This window comes from Corvus cornix, chromosome Z, assembly GCF_000738735.6.
Source record: "Corvus cornix cornix isolate S_Up_H32 chromosome Z, ASM73873v5, whole genome shotgun sequence".
NCBI classification, from domain to species: domain Eukaryota; kingdom Metazoa; phylum Chordata; class Aves; order Passeriformes; family Corvidae; genus Corvus; species Corvus cornix.
The window spans coordinates 44608081-44623252 of NC_046357.1; the positions used below are offsets into that span (position 1 = coordinate 44608081).

General features: G+C 47.3%; 1 protein-coding gene across 1 annotated transcript in view; it reads left to right on the forward strand.

Moving 5' to 3' along the window:
- The first annotated feature begins 6124 nt into the window (after positions 1-6124).
- KIAA1958 (KIAA1958 ortholog) overlaps positions 6125-15172 on the forward strand; it is a 53358-nt gene continuing 44310 nt past the window's right edge. The window contains 1 exon segment of the mRNA XM_039566613.1: positions 6125-6241. The gene's annotated coding sequence lies outside the window, so the exon portion shown is untranslated.

Sequence of the window (15172 nt, forward strand, 5' to 3'; positions counted from 1 at the left end):
GGCTGCCTTTTTCAGGACGATATTGGTTGTGCCAGGAATTTTTCCTGACTCAAAAGTGGTTCCAGCTTAACTTTTTGCACTGCAGGTGATGCCTTTTCCTGGTCTTAAAATCAAGAGTCAAACACAGTTAGAAGGGAAAAAGGGGTTTTACCTCGGTATTTATTTTAAGGATCCTTAGGTGCACTACATCCAGGTCGAATGCACCTCAATGCACACCACAGTGCACACCCACAATAGATCAGGTATGACATTATAGGTCTTACTAATTAGCATATCTATCAAAGATTCCCCAGTGAGAAGCTCGAGTGAGCCCCCCTCCCCAAGGAACCTTCCCCTGGATGGTTCTATCTTGGTTTACAGGATGTGTTCTGGAGAGGACCTTCGGGTCTGGGGCACACTGATCCCTAGCTACGAAGCTTCTAAAGTGTTTAGTCTCTCAGCTTGACAAACAAGTCCAAGAATATAGGCAAAAAGCACTAAGAATACAGAAGTTGTAAAAGGTATAAAAGGCAAAACAAAAGGCAAGAAAATCATCATGGCATCACAGGAGCTAGTTTGGTTGGGTATATGTTCCTCTGAGAAACAAACCTTTGAAAACTAGTTCATGATATGCATTTGGGTGGTTCCAGCCATGATGAGCAGCCCTTGGAGCAGACATGCTAATGGCAGTCTGTGAGGAACTGCTGCAAAAAAAAACCTGTTGTGGCGGTGGCCTGATCCTGCCCTTCTTCCTGTGACACAATCAGTTCTGATTTCAAACCTAAATAGTCAAACAGACCATTCTTGGCCTTTCTCATTTTTCTTTCTCATCCCAGCTGCTCTAGTGGTAGGTCCTTATTGTATGGCCAGCTTTCTGATAAAAATGTAAATATTTTCTGATCGTGCCTGTCTTCCTCCCAGCCTGTTCATCACCTCCCAGGGCAGGTTCCCTCCTGCTGTGAGGGCTGAGGGATTTCACTTAGGGGCTGTTTCACCTTTTGTGCTTCCGCTGGCAAAGCTTCTGGCAGGTCAGGCTCATGACTGGTGGTGGGGGCTGATGGAGAGTCTGTGTGGGTGCTGGCACACCCTGCTCAGCTGGGCAGGAGAGAGCAAGCATGGCCAGGGCACAGACTGCAGGGGTGTGGCTCAGCTTCCCGGCTACTTGGGTCAAACGAAGGGCAGAGCTGGGCAGCAGAAACAAACCACTCAGCAGAATCCCAGATCACCTGTCAGTCCTGCACAAAAGGGGAACTGGCCCAGTCCCAGTCGGTGCGTGTCTTATCTCATGGAGGACATCCCTGGGAAAAGCCAAGCTTTGCTCTCTTCCTGTTTGACTGATTTGGTGCTGAAGGGATGCTGGGGAAGCTGAGCAGTTCAAAACAAAGCCATGTGGTCACTTGGTGTCTGCACATTTTCTGTGAGGTGGTAGAGGCCGTGCTCTGATGTTGCTTGCCAGGACCTTTGGGCCTCTCTTCAAGCAGACAGTCAGGTGTTCCCAAACAGGAGGACAGGGATTCCTTTTCCTTCTGTTTGGCAGCTTGTACACCCTATTTCACAGCCAGTGTTTCCCTGCAGAAGGCTCAGTTCTTGTGGGATCTGCGATGCTTTTGGTTTTGCCCATTGTTTTTGGTCTGCTGGTGGCATGGGTGTTAATGAGATGGCAGGCTGCCCAGAAGTACTGGAGGGGAGAGCACAAGCTTCCACTGAGCACCACGAGCGCTAGCTTTCCTGGCACTGGCATGTGGAGTGAGAAATTCATCCTTGCCACACAGCCTGCTATGGCTGATAAAGGGTCATAGCACACAGGTTAGTGAGTTGCCAGAGGTCACAGAATAAAATCCATGCTAGTTCTGGGATGAGGTGATACACTTTCTTTCTCAGCCCACTGCATTAATGACAGGACCCTACTGCCTCACCCAGACATGTGGACCATCTATAGAGAGATGCTCAGCACCTCCAGAAGGTGTCCATACCAACCAAGTCAGACTTCTGCTTGGACGTGATTTATTCCAAGTGAGGAATAGGAGAAGAAATGACCATCAATGACCATCCTCAGCACAGCAGTTTCTCAGCTTTGCAGAGGCAGGACAGTCTGTCTGTCTGTCTACCCTGCAGCAGCCAGCACAGTCCTGTCAGGTCAATATCAGCAGCTTTCCTTCTTGGAGAAAACCTTGCTTTCTCACTTGGGAACATTGGTGCACACAATTGCTCCCCTCCCAACAGTTACTAACACAGGCAGTGAGGTTAAACAAGCTCATCCAGAACTTCAATTCTGCGTTGAAATGCTGGTGATGTTATACTAGGCATAGCATATGATATGAAACAGGAACCTCTGTGATGCAATTACAGCCCTGTGTAGCACCCTGTCATGATAAAAGGGCACAATAACCAAGCAATCATGTCAGAAGTTAGTGAAGTATTTTCAAACCCTCTTTTAAATTAATGAGTACAGATACTGCATTGACCTGTGGCTGCTCCTAAAAATGAAGAAGTGAAGAAGGAGTAGAAAGAGGTGGGAGGAGGGTAGGCTTGGAGGCTGCTTTGTCCTGTAGCCACTGAAGAGCATGAGAGAAGTAGGGAAGAGCAAAGAAAAAGAATGCAAAGAAGTGAACAAGACTGAAGACCAACCGTGAAGAGCAAGCCCCTTGTGTTGCCTGACTGCAGATGATATGCTTGATTGTAGGGCTTCCAGAGATGAAGAACGTTTGTTTGGAAGTCAGTCCTCCTCTTCGGGAATTCCTTATTGTCATTTGTGAAAGTGTAACTATTTGGTTGTGAAAAGACAGCTCAGCAGCCCCGTCTCGGAGGCAAACAGAGCACTGGTTTCAACCAATACAATCCATGCAGCCTCTGACCCAGGAGGTGTGTTTGATGGCCTGTGTGGTGCTGTGGGAGCATATTCTTGAAAATCAGCCCATTCCTGTCCCTGGAAGGATTTCGTGGGCACAGCAGAGTCCAGGGCGGTTGTGGTCTTTTTCTTAATGTTGCCAGTGCTTTGATTACAGGACCCTGCCTTAAAAGCAAGATGTGAAAGCAGGGTGTCATGTATTTGATCATGATGGAAGGAGACATACTCTTCCTTCACTCCCTGGAATAATTATTCCTTCTGTTCAGGGTTCTCCGTCTTTAGGAGTCTACCCCTGAAACCTTGATTAATTAAGTATTACAGACCTCTGCTCAGTTGCAGCAACATGACCATGACACCTTACTGAAAATAACAATAGCAGAAGAGATGGCAATCTTCCCTAGGCGAGGCTAATGCTGCTACCAAATTCCCCTGTCACACCCCAGGCAAACCTGGAAAGAGCATTACTTTTGGCATGAATACACTTCCAGATTATACTCTATGTAAGCATTGTTGCCATCTTAGCTAGTAGCATGTGTTAGCCCATTCAAGTTTTGCAAATGTTGGTTGGCATAAGGAAGATGAGGAAAGGAAACCTCTGGGCCGTGAAGCAGCTGGCTTAGAAGGCTGATAGCCAGGCCTGTCTCCTTCTGGAGTGATGTAGGGTGGAAAAAGCACAACTGAGGAGATGAGCAGAGTTTGCTTTGGCATGTGCCTTGCTTACTGTGGGAGAACCAACACCCAGAGAAAATGCTGCAAGCACACAGTGAGCCCTCCTGTGATTATTTGCAAAAAAAAATCCCAATATGAGTAAGGTTGCTGACAGGGTCTCTAGTTGCAAGCAAATCAAGAAAGTTGTTGTTTTCACAGCAGATAAATTGCAGGTTTTATTGTCTTATATGCAGGTGCAGTGTGTGTGTAGATACGTGCATGTGTATGTATATAGTCCACATAAAATTAACACATCGTGCCAGATACCTATTAAAAAAAAAAAGTAACAGTAAATGGCATGTTTCTGTATCTGCACAAAACAACGGAGCAGCAGCTTGGAGTAGCTCAGCTGCAGCAAGTCAACAGACCCCCACCAGAATAATGAGAATTATATTATGTTAGCTGAGAACGTGTTCCTTAGCGCAACATCCCTATTTCACACGCACGCATTTCTCCTTGTTTTCCCTTCTGCCCACGGCAACGCAAGGAACGCAGCTCCCGTTGCCTGTTTCCCCGCAGAGGGGCACGGCGACCCCCCCCCCTCTGCCCCACGGGAGTCTCTGCCGCCCTGTGCTGCTGGCGTGGGAGGAGCGGGTGTCCCTTGGGTGTCCCTCGGGTGTCCCTCAATGTCCCGTGCCTGGGGCTGTGCCGCTTCGCCCGGCGCGGTGCCTGTGCAGTGTCCTGTAGCACACTGCCTGCGGTGCTGTGCGGTGTGCGGAGTGCCATGGCACACTGCCTGCGGTGCTGTGCGGAGTGCGGTGTGCGGAGTGCGGAGTGCCATGGCACACTGCCTGCGGGGCTGTGCGGTGTGCGGAGTGCCACGGCACACTGCCTGCGGTGCTGTGCGGTGTGCGGTGTGCGGAGTGCCATGGCACACTGCCTGCGGTGCTGTGCGGTGTGCGGAGTGCGGAGTGCCATGGCACACTGCCTGCGGTGCTGTGCGGTGTGCGGAGTGCGGAGTGCCATGGCACACTGCCTGCGGTGCTGTGCGGTGTGCGGTGTGCGGAGTGCCATGGCACACTGCCTGCGGTGCTGTGCGCGTGTGCGGTGTGCGGAGTGCCCTGGCACACTGCCTGTGGTGCTGTGCGGAGTGCGGAGTGCCATGGCACACTGCCTGCGGTGCTGTGCGGTGTGCGGAGTGCCATGGCACACTGCCTGCGGTGCTGTGCGGTGTGTGGAGTGCGGTGTGCGGAGTGCCATGGCACACTGCCTGCGGTGCTGTGCGGTGTGTGGAGTGCCATGGCACACTGCCTGCGGTGCTGTTGCGGTGTGCGGTGTGTGGAGTGCCATGGCACACTGCCTGCGGGGCTGTGCGGAGTGCGGTGTGCGGTGTGCGGAAGTGCCATGGCACACTGCCTGCGGTGCTGTGCGCTGTGCGGAGTGCCCTGGCACACTGCCTGCGGTGCTGTGCGCTGTGCGGAGTGCGGAGTGCCATGGCACACTGCCTGCGGTGCTGTGCGGTGTGCGGTGTGCGGAGTGCCATGGCACACTGCCTGCGGTGCTGTGCGGTGTGCGGAGTGCCATGGCACACTGCCTGCGGTGCTGTGCGGTGTGCGGAGTGCCATGGCACACTGCCTGCGGTGCTGTGCGGTGTGCGGAGTGCCCTGGCACACTGCCTGCGGTGCTGTGCGGTGTGCGGAGTGCGGAGTGCCCTGGCACACTGCCTGCGGTGCTGTGCGGTGTGCGGAGTGCGGAGTGCCCTGGCACACTGCCTGCGGGGCTGTGCGGAGTGCGGTGTGCGGAGTGCGGAGTGCCATGGCACACTGCCTGCGGTGCTGTGCGGTGTGTGGAGTGCCATGGCACACTGCCTGTGGTGCTGTGCGGTGTGCGGTGTGCGGTGTGCCATGGCACACTGCCTGCGGTGCTGTGCGGTGTGTGGAGTGCCCTGGCACACTGCCTGCGGTGCTGTGCGGTGTGCGGTGTGTGGAGTGCCATGGCACACTGCCTGTGGTGCTGTGCGGAGTGCGGTGTGCGGTGTGCCATGGCACACTGCCTGCGGTGCTGTGCGGTGTGTGGAGTGCCCTGGCACACTGCCTGCGGTGCTGTGCGGTGTGCAGTGTGCGGAGTGCCATGGCACACTGCCTGCGGTGCTGTGCGGTGTGCGGAGTGCCATGGCACACTGCCTGCGGAGCTGTGCGCTGTGCGGAGTGCGGAGTGCCATGGCACACTGCCTGCGGTGCTGTGCGGTGTGCGGTGTGCGGAGTGCCATGGCACACTGCCTGCGGTGCTGTGCGGTGTGTGGAGTGCCATGGCACACTGCCTGCGGTGCTGTGCGGAGTGCGGAGTGCCCTGGCACACTGCCTGCGGTGCGCTGTGCGGTGTGCGGAGTGCCATGGCACACTGCCTGCGGTGCTGTGCGGTGTGCGGAGTGCCATGGCACACTGCCTGCGGTGCGCTGCCAGTCCGGGCCGGTGTGCGGTGTGCCATTGCACACTTCCTGCGGTGCGGGGGACCGGGCGCTGGTTTCCGGTGGCTGACAGGAGCCGGAGCCCGCCGCTGCCTCCTCCGGCGCGGAGTACCACACACCCCCGCACACACCGCGGGGAGGAGGAGGAGGAGGAGGAGGAGGAGGAGGAGGAAGAGGGCGGAGGGAGCGGAGCAGCCCCCCCGCCCCAGCCCCGAGCGATATCGCCCTCATCCCCCCATGCAATACGGGCGATATAGCACAGCTCCCCGCCCCGCGCTCCCACGGACAGGCACCTGCAGGTACGTGACCCGCCCGGCCGCACCGTGTTGTGTGGATGCGTGTGCGGGGGTTGCGTGTGTGTGCATCCAGCGCTGCCCGGCGCGGGGGCGGGCGATACTCCCGTGTCTGGCTCGCTCTCTTTGTGCGCGGCCAAGGGCTCTCTTGGAAGCTTCAGCGGGCACAGGCACGGGCCCCCCGGCCTTGTCGCGGAGCGCTGTGCAGTGGCAAGGCTCGGTGTGACCCCCCCCGGGCTGCACGGGGCGTGCCGGTGAAGGACGGGGGAGGCAGCGGTGCCTGAGGGGTCGTGGTTTGTCACAACATACGGAGTGGAGTGGAGCCCCTCGCCCCGCGTTGCACCCTCTTGCAAAAAGAAAAGCGACCCTTACAGCCCTCGCTCCCCTCCCAGCCCCAGCCCCCGGCTGAAATAGAGGTGGGCAGGCGCAGGGGGCTGTGGTTTGGGGCCCCACGGGTCTCCCGGTCAGCGGGGCCGAGGGCCAGTGCCTGGCGGTGTGGTTTGGCCCCACGTGAGGTTCGGGCCCTCTGGCACCTCCCTCAGGGGAGCTCCGAGGGGTTCCTCTGGTCCCCAGCCCAAGCAGGCGGTGGGGTGAGCACTGGGAAAGGCAGCTCCTCACCAACTTGGCTTGCCACCGAGACGAGGCAGGAGCAATAAGGCAAGCCAGAAAACAGAAGCAAGCTTGGAAAGGATGGTTACATGCAAAGGAAAAGAGTGAAAACGTTGGAGAGATATATTGAGCCTTCTGCAATTAAATTCTAGCTGTCAGACAGAGAGCCACTCTCCAGCCAGAGGAATAACTATGACACATTAAAACTCACCCTCCATCTCCAGTGTTAATGGTTATAAATATCTCCTGAACACAGCTGGCAGTTCAGTAGTACTAGATGTAGAGTACAGCTATTTCCATTCAAGTGAATGAAGATCTGTCATAGAAAAAACCTAAAACACTCAGTAAAAATGACATCCCTTTACGTGGCTGGCTTTCAACATTTGAATTGTTAATCCATGAAGTTTACTTTTGACTGTCTTCTTTGCCATTCCCCCACTATCGTTCTCAGAAATACAACTTCTGCCAGTGGTGTTGCAATGCTAAAACTGTGATAGATGCTGAAGCTTGGCTGTGAACTGGCACAAACTAATGTTTTTCATTTTTCTGTTGGTTTTAAGAGAAATGGGACTCAGCGCTTAGTGTGCTTGATAGCAGCAGTGAGAATTTGCATAAAACAAATAATGACATCCCTTTGCTGTGTTCTGGATGGCAACTTTTCAGGTCAGGAACTAAGGTTGTTTTTCTTAACTTTTTTGTTTCCTCAAACAGAGTAACCCCAAAAAGTCTTTTCAGGTCAGGAGTGACCAGTTCCTGTTTCCCTCATGGCTTCTTCAGTTCTCCTCCATATAATTCAGAGCTCAGAGCAACAGGGCTGTACTCACGTGGTTGTGCAATTAACCTAATAACCAGCACCACACCGGGGCTGCAGGCCTTCCCCACAGCATACGTGCATGGTTTCAGACCGTTTCTGACTGTCTGGCCTTACCAGAAGCCAGGAAAAATTGTCCTGGGGGTCAAATCTGCCAGTTGTCTCAGGCTGATTATTCAAGCATCACTTCAGGCTTGGCTAAACCTGGTTTTGCTCACTTCTAAAGCCACACAAAAGTTGGATTTACATGGTTCATTCACTCACCTACTGTCCTGTGCTGAGCCTGGTGCTCGACCTGGCTAAGTCATGCACAGAGCCCCTCTTCCCCTTTTGCCTGTGGCTTTCAGCAAAAAGCTATTTTTCAACCTTTTGCTCAAGTTTATCAGCTCTTTGAAATCCTTCATATGCAAGCTAACAAACAAACCTGATAGTTTAAGGACCTTGCACCTGAAGATGTGATAGATACAAGAATTGGCAAAAAGATACTGTGTGGTCTAAGTATTAACGGAAAGTGTTGAGTAGATGATAGGTGGTCTTACATGCAGTGTAAAACTTGTTGTGACAGAGGTACACCATGGAGTTACTACTTTTGCTGTTGCCTCTAACTCATCTCAAGAGTGTAGCAGAGGTTTTCTTTGTATTCCACTGAAATAGCTAGGTGTTCAGAAGGTAACTTAGAACTTGTGGAGAAACCATAACAGCTCGAGTGCTTCTCTAGCCATTGTTAGCAAGCTGGGGTTTTTTTGTAAGAAAATATGTATTGATATTGCCCCTGTATTGATGCATCTATGCACTGGTAGTTGGTATCACACCAGGAAGTTTTCTATAGTTGTACGCTGCAAGTAGTTTTCTCAGTTATACGCTGAAACTTACACTGAAAATTTCAAAAGCATGGTATAATTCTGTTTCATTCACGCAGTGATAATGGATTTATAGTCAAAAGTTCCTAAAGCAGCAGCAGTTTGCTGCCTTAGCTGTTCACACCTGGCAGTCACCAGCTGCACCTGCCTTAAGAGGCCACTGAACCTCACCCTGGTGCCAGTTTGAGTGGGCTGCCATGTGTCCACCCACTGCAGATCCATGGAGACTTGGAGTTTCAGCAATGACATCCTTTGGTATTTTCAGTCTCCCAGCCTTATGCCTCTCTGCCTTCCTTCCCTGTTAGTCATAAAAAGTAGACAGAAGAGGTCTGAAGGTCTTAAGTGTGATCCCAACCTTGGCACTCATTTCAACAGTGCTGCTGTTTTTCCACATCTGCGCTCTGGGAGCAATAACCCATCCATGCACAGCTCACAGAGGTGGTGTGAAAATTAACTGTTGTTTGTAAGGCACTTTCACAGAAATGTGTGTGGCAGTTGCTCCTCTCGAGGATTGTTACACATCTGGTAATTCAAGTGTAGCTAGCTGAACATAATACTCTGCTTCCAAAGGTTATTGCTGCACACCTTTTTTGCAGAGTAAAGCAGGGTGAGATGAAGATTAGTGACTTTAAAGTACAGCAAATTTTTATTGGCTTTTTTAGTCCCTTTCTGTGAAAAATATTCAAAAAGGAGTCAAATGTTTCCATGATGGATTTGCGTAAGTTAAAGGAGCTCAAAAGAATTACACCTTAGTACTATGAATAATGAAGAGGACCCATGGAGCCCAGCTGCTTCATCTTCAGTTACTTGACCTTGGTTCTGATTTGTTGATTTATGAACTTTATTTACTAGCCAGGTTGGTGAATTGTCTTGCAAGACAGAAATCACAGGGTGTCAGTCCTCTCTCGTTTCTTTGGTAACAAGTATACCTCACAGATTCCCTAATGACACCCCTGGCTGGCCACTGACCATCCATGTTTTTCCTGAAGTAAATAAAAGGTCTTGGTCATATGACTGTCTGACCTTAAGCATTCAAAATGGAAACAGAAATAAAATAATAGGTGCCTTCAGCATGGTGAGAATGTGTTGTATTTTGGCCTCAGTCATCCATACACATTTGGGATGTAAGCAGATAACTTTCAGTATTGTATTTTCTGCTTAGAACAGTATGGTGAAAAGGACCTATCTCACATCCTGGGTTTAGTTTGATCTTAGTAGAACCTCTTTGCCTGGCTGTGTGCTAAGAAGTTATTCTGCGTGATCTAGGGGCTATTCTCAATTACAGGTATTTCCCACATTTTCTGCACAGTAAGTTTTTATCGTGGTCCTTGTATTGCTTGAGAGTTCATTTGGGCTTCCATTCCCTTATTTTTGTTTAGCAACAGGCAGGATCTGAAACTTTTGTTCACTTGACTGATATTAGCTCAGAGACATCACGTAAGTTCTGTTGGACCTGGCCATCTTAGGATTTTAGTCCTATGAAAAGTTACAGGAAGAAAAATTTTCCTCTAAGTGCAGAATCACAGGGTTAGATTAATGGTATTCACCGAGTGAGCACTGTGACCTTCTGCAAGCTTTTATTTCTATTGTTCAAGGTAGTTATTTTCTAAAAGTGGTCATCATGCCTTAAATATTTTACATATGTGTTTTACAAATAGTACCCAAGATAACTGGAAGAGATAAGGGGAGGGAAGAGATTCCTGTCCCATTTTCTCTCCAGGTTTGTTTATTTCATCAATTTATTTCTTCCTTTTTTTTTTTTTTTTTGTGTGGTCTGCCCTGTTGTTTTCCTCTGTGGTCTTCAGTAAAGTGACTGTCTTTGATCAGTGTGGACAATCAGGCATAAAAAAATTAGCATTTTCTGAAAACAGGAACATAATCGTATAGTGGTGATCCAAATGTACCTGATACTTTACTTTTCATCTAGTCCAGTGGACTTTCTTGCATCACCAATGCTATAGTTTGAAAGCGTGATTGTCCAGTCCCTTCACCTAAGAACAGCTGCATCTTCACGAAAGAAATAGGCAAGAAAGGTGTCCATGATATAATGATCTTCTACAGCAGTTTTTTCGAAATATGTTTAAAGCTGACAGCAACTGGTTTTTGTAATGTCAAATTTTACTATCTATCCTCATGGGGTTAAGGCTGGAGAAAAGAAAAACCGCTGCTGATCTAGTAGGCTGGAGAAATGTCTCAAATGAAATAAAGTGAAATTAAATTAAGCAACTGGAGCCACACCATGAGACACACCATGAGATGTGTGGATGGGGTGCTGAGGGGTTGGAAGACCTATTGCTGGAATCAGCCGAGGTAAAGCTAAAGTGATGCTAAGGTGACTAGGTCCTGTTCCGCCCTTATGCAAAACCCAGTCTTTGTACTCACTTTGTTATTCCCGATACTACTCATTTACATATAAATTGGCTGCCACTCCCCGCCCTGTTTAGGCATGGAGGGGGGGTCGCCTGAAGCAACCAACATAAAAAAGGACAGGGAGCTACGTTGTGTGGGACTTCAGGATATCAAAGAGCCCTGTTGGCTGGATTCACGATCAGGGATCTCTCTCACTCTCTCTGTCTCTTTTCCCTTTCTTTCTCTTCCCCTCTCCTCGCTATCCTCTTCCTTCCTCTTTCTCATATTGCAAAGTTTATGAACACGGCCATTTGCTAACCATGTCCCTTCATGTGAGTAACTATTGTAAATTGTCCTTCAAATAAAATTGTTACTTATTCAAGGACCACCAGTGTTATTTTAGTGCATCTTGAGACAAATGTATTTTCGAATCTGAGTCACTTTCCTCCCCCTCTTGTGTTGGGAAGTCCTAAGGGACACCCATTAAGTGGGGAGGGAGAGCAGGGAAATAACCTCTTAGCTGTAAGCCAAGATAGGTTTGAGCAGTGCCAAGACGACAGCTGCCCGGGAAAGGCCAGAGCTTGACTGCTACCCTGTTTGAAGTTGTTATCTCCTCCTTCCCTGTCTCAAATTAAAAAACAGAGTTTCTAGTATGCCTCTGCTGAACCCAGACATTTATTTTGCGGGTGTGTATTTCCACGTGGTCAAGGACTATGGTTTACACGCTGTAAACTGCATTTAATAGGTTCTGCAGTAGTGACCCAAAATAACTGCTGTTGTATTTGATAAATATTTAAAGATGTGTCATATATAAATATTAATAATATATTTATTATTAAATAATAAATTATGCTTACTTATAAATACATATACATATAAGTAATATAATTTTATTTTGAAATTGTATTCTATATTCTGTATTACTAAATATAATATAGTCTATTAGCATGGTATATGCTTTTTCTTTTTTTTTTTTTTCAACTTGTTTTGTTCCATACTCAGATGAGAGAGAAAAGAGAGATCTTACGCAGAAGGTGTCTGACTTACAGGGTGAGGAAGCTGTGGTTCTGCTGGAATCTGTCCTATCCAGATGTTCCTGAATGATATAGTGTAAGAAATAACACACCTCTCTCTGTGTTGCAGTTGTGTACAGCATGAGGCCAGAAGGAGACACAAAGATACGGGAGCACAGAATCAAATTTCAAAATCATCTCAACAGGTTGGAAACTTGGGCTGGAGATGGCAGGATGTGAGGTGTAAAATGTACGGTTGTGCTCTGTGGTAGGTGAGGAAAATGCTGATATTGCACGCTAGGTAGCCATTTTTTGCCATTTCTTTTTTTTTTTAAGCAAAAAATTCTGTGCAATGGAAGGGAGTAGCTTTGCTCTATGGCCAAGGTGGATGGGACAGGAAACCATTTTCAGTAGGAGGAAAGGTCAGGGCTAGGCATGAGAACATGCTCATTAGCCAGTGTGATATGGGAACAGGTGTGCAGAGGGATGTCAGTGGCATGAAGAGGAAAACACTGTGGTGAAATGAAAACGCTTCTCAATTGGCACATCTTCAGCTTTGTCCTTGTCACAGTGTTGATATCTGCCCAGAAGTCATCCTGGTGCAGAAAAGCACTGGAAACCTCCTCCGTTTTGTTGAACAGCACACTGGCACGGTGTTTACACCTTATCTCGGCTACAGCAGGTACTTCCACGCAGCAATGGAAGAGAGAATAGATTCCATTCTCTCTAGAATGAGAGCCGAAATTAGGGTAAGATTAGCTTTTGGTATGCACTTGGTGTTGCAGTGTAACTTTTCTGTTTGTCTTCTCTCCTTAAACCTGAAGCCGCAGAGTGTAGTTTCTATACTTCTGGTATCTCTGCAGTCTAAGTACAGAGGGGAGAGGATGTATTTATGTTACAAGTGTTCTTCCAAAGCTGTAGAGAAAACCCTCGTCACCCTGTGATAGTTTGCAAAATCTGCTGCAACACACCATAAGGAGCCAGCATATTTTAGCTGGTAACACTCCAAATGTCATAGCTTGGAATTTGCAAAATATTGCAGCATGGAAAAAAAATTAATGAACTATTCTCAAATGTAGAAGCTGGCACTTTTTTTTTTATCTGTGAGTTTTTGATCCTTGCTGTTGAGCCAGCTTTGCTCATGCCACAGAAGATGCCCAGCTACTCATGGAGTGGAATGTTTTCTGTTTTCCATCGTGTGGATTGTTCCCCTATGGCAGTCCATAGTCATACTGCATCATGCCACTCTACACTCTTAGGTTAAATATTTGCTCAGATTTTGTTGTAACTGAAAGAGTTTTATAGAGTCTTTTTTCATGTTTAATGAGGAAAGTGAGTACTTCCTGTTCAAAATTTAGATTTCATGCTGTCTTTTTTTAGCGCTGGTAGGGGGAAGAATAATGTCTGGTTTCTTTTTTTAAAACTTTCTTATCTGTAACTATAAAAACAAGGGTGTGCTTTTAAAAACCAAGCTCTTACAGTGCCAGTATTAATTTTTTTAAACCCAGGAGGCAAACATTTATTGTGTAACCAGTACATTAGAATTGAAACTGTTCTGTAAAGTGGTTGGCATAGTCTGTGCCAGATATGTGTATCCTAGCAATTTTACCAGACTTGATGAGTGCTGATGACTTAATTTCAAACCACTCAAGTTTAACATTTCCATCTCTGATTTCCAGAAGTACTATTACTATAACTATCGTGGAAATAAGCAGGTTAAAAAGAAGCATTGTGTTTTGTGTTTATAATGATTTATTATTAACTATCCACTGTCAGGTGGGTATTTTCCAAATCTTCTAGATTTCAAGTCACAAGTCTCATGTAAAGAGAATGTAGATTCTCTTTACAAGTTTAAAACTTGTACCCCCAAGCCAACAAAAAAAAAAACCCTCATGCAAATAACTTGTGTCCAAAGCCTGTTTCAATTAAATCTTGTTTCCTGCACACAGCTTCGCACACAGCTAAGAACCCCATAAATGACAAGTTTGGTCTGAACTGAATATTATGAATTAAACAAGCAATGTAGTATTCCACCCACTTTGTCTGACCTGCTGTTTGGCATCAGCCTAAAGATCAGGCACAGTGCCAAGTGTCTGCTGAACACGCAGTGTGATTTGATTGAAATACTGGTGACAATGATTTTTTGGCTGGGCAGAGCTGGCTCAGATATTCTGTTTTTACAAATTTGTCTTGGTTTGAGGAACAGAAGTTACTTATTGTGGGGGTGAGTGAAGAAAGTCATAAAATTATGTATGCAATATGTATAAACACACAGAAAGTAGATTTTCTTTTCCCTTTGTCTCACCATAAACAGTCTAAGAGCTCATTCCTGTAAATATTAGACATTATGGTACTATACCGCAAAATACAGGTGAGTTAACCTCTTGGAAACAGAAGCACTTGGAGACTCCTGTGAGGAGGAAGGAGCTTTTTGCCTAAATTAATTAATGCTTGCAAGTTTCACTAGATAATTAAGTTATAAGCATTTTTTTCCTGTTTTTTTCCCCCCCAAATAGCCTACCCTTTGGTTAGATTTTTTTTCTCTTGTTCAATAATCTGTTCTGAAATAATGAGACTGATTTCAATATAGCAGTGTACAGGAGCCTTTCTTAGCAATCCATTCACACGTACAGAGGAAAAAAGGTGGTCTGTCAGAGGAAAAAAAATGTGTAAATTTGGATTTACCATTTCTTTTTGACCACAAGAGAATACATTATACTGAGCATTGCAAGTAAGTTATGTCTTGGAACAGCTCCACAATATAGTGGAGCACTACTGAAATACAGCAGCAGGCAATTTATATGGAAGTTGGTTGTTCACCCAGCCCTTTATTTGCAAGTCACATTCCGCACTTAAATTCAGCTCTCTTCAATATGCTGCATCTGCTTTAACACACTGTGTTTGCTGTATGCATTTGAACAGTCTCAAAGAGGGTCAAAATTTGTTTTGGTCTAGCCAGGAGTCAAAGAAAAATAGCAGCTCAGATCCATATATCAAAGATATGCACAATTAACCTTTGCATTTTATGTTTGTGTGTGTGTGTGTGTGTGTGTTAACATTCAGTGCTTTTCTGTTGGATAGTTAACTCTGTAAAGCTAAGTGACCTCTTTCCAGTCAGACATCTCTAAAAACTGTGTCACCTCTGCTGACCTCCTAGTCCTAGATACTGATTAAATAGTTTGGCTGTGTTTGATTAGCTTAGTTTACACGCCATTTAACTGGTACAGTATTTACATGGGATAATACTGTGAAGATGGGGGAGGTAAAAACCTGGAATCACTTCAGCAGGCTCTAT